Source organism: Poecilia reticulata, linkage group LG16, assembly GCF_000633615.1.
Source record: "Poecilia reticulata strain Guanapo linkage group LG16, Guppy_female_1.0+MT, whole genome shotgun sequence".
NCBI classification, from domain to species: domain Eukaryota; kingdom Metazoa; phylum Chordata; class Actinopteri; order Cyprinodontiformes; family Poeciliidae; genus Poecilia; species Poecilia reticulata.
In genome coordinates this window covers 13,773,631-13,775,544 of record NC_024346.1, presented here as the reverse complement: position 1 = coordinate 13,775,544, position 1,914 = coordinate 13,773,631, and the positions used below count along the sequence as shown (strand labels likewise).

Genomic DNA, 1,914 nt, shown 5'->3' with positions numbered 1-1,914 from the left:
AACAATAAATTAATTCCTAATCTTACTTTAACTGACAAATGCAGCACCTTCCAGTCATCCAGTATTGACACACTGGTAAATATGTTTAAATAAACAAAAAAACATAAAAAGACATCATTAATTGGTGTGTCATATATTTACACTAAAATGCCATCCTGTTAATTATTTATATTTAGTCATTGGAAGAAACTCCTTGATAATCAGTGGTTCATTAGCTGATTTTTTAAAACTAAATTAATGGTTTCCAGACTCATCGGAATCGGAAACTCTGACCTGAACTTTCAGAGCCACATTAAGACAGTCACAAAGTYGGCCTTCTATCACCTGAAGAACATCTYCAGGATTAGAGGACTGATGTCTCAGCGCGATCTAGAGAAACTCATCCATGCGTTTATATTTAGCCGTATTGATTACTGCAACAGTGTCTTCACAGGTCTGACTAATAAATCAAACAGCTGCAGCTGATCCAGATGCTGCTGCTCGCGTTCTCATTAAAACCAGGAAGATAGAGCACATAACACCAGTTTTAAAGTCCCTACACTGGCTCCCAGTAGGTCAAAGAATAGACTTTAAAATACTGATGTTAGTTTATAAATCACTAAACGATTTAGCACCACAATACATTAAAGATCTGCTGTTGTATCAACCTTCCAGACCCCTCAAGTCTTCTGGTTCTGGTCTGCTCTGCATCCCCAGAACCAGAACCAAACGAGGAGAAGCAGCATTCAGCTTCTATGMACYACACATTTGGAACAAACTTCCAGAAAACTGTAAAACAGCTGAAACACTCGGTGCCTTTAAATCTCAACTTAAAACCAACCTGTTCAGAGTTGCTTATGGAACATAAACAACAATTGGGATTTGAATCCCAACCCGGGTTCAAGTGCTAGGGAGGAAAGGGGTGCGGGTTGGAGTCCCCCCGGTTGTTTTTTTGTTGTTTTTTTCTGCCAATTCGAAGGGCAGAACTTCGACTCAGCAGGAAAATTTATGTTTTTAATTGTTTATTCAATGTTTCATGACTCTGTTTTTGTGTTTAATGATGTAAAGCACTTTGAAATGCCTTGCTGCTGAACTGTGCAATACAAATAAAATTTGATTTGATTTGATTTGATCTTGTCCTTCTTGTAGAAATGGTGCTATAAAAAAGTATTAAGACAGGGCAACAATGTGTACTTTTTTTCTAACAAAAAAAAGAAAAACTAAGTGGGGAAATTATCCTACTGCAATTAAAATTTTGTTTATTTTGAGGCTTTTTGCTGATCTATAAATGATGCTAAAACGTATSAAGGTGCAGTTATTAAGCCTGTCTTAAAAAAATTATTTACCAGATGAACTGGAATAAAACCAACTTGGTCTATTTGAATCGTACAAACTTGAAGTCAAACAATTTCAGAAATCTAATTGTTGCTCTTTATCTAATTGTTCCCTCTTGTAGATGTAAAGCGGCTCGCAGACTTGAAGTTCACGTAAGTGAGAAAAAAAATCTTTCATCACTCTATTTCTGAACAGCATTCAATAAATCTTCTGAGTTMTTTTCACTTCTTCTAATGAGAGTCATATGGTTTTTAGACACATCAAGTCGTGTAGCGAGTGTGAGCTACAGGGACCCAGTGAGCACAGAGGTAAATTCAAATTTTTATCAAAAAATTGTTTTAATCTGTTTATATATATATTTCTGCTGTAATTAGAGAAAAAYGGTTCTGAATCAACACTTTTTCTCACGTTTGCTCCAGGAAACGAAGCAGAAATTCAGGATTTTCACTGAATAAAATACCCAGAGAAGCAGCAAAGGCTGAGGAAGTCACGTATGCAGAAGTCAAGGTTTATCATCAGAGGCCCAACTGAGAAACAGTATTTAGTGTTTGAATGTTGTAYAGAACAGATTTGCTGCAACAGTACTGGTTTTATGAAAAA

General features: G+C 36.0%; 1 long non-coding RNA gene across 1 annotated transcript; it reads left to right on the top strand.

Annotated features, from left to right (window-relative positions):
- Window positions 1–1,424: 1,424 nt before the first annotated feature.
- Window positions 1,425–1,914, top strand: LOC103477935 (uncharacterized). Its single transcript, XR_535719.2, has 3 exons — window positions 1,425–1,466; window positions 1,570–1,622; window positions 1,734–1,914. It is a non-coding gene; the product is annotated as an uncharacterized LOC103477935 (long non-coding RNA).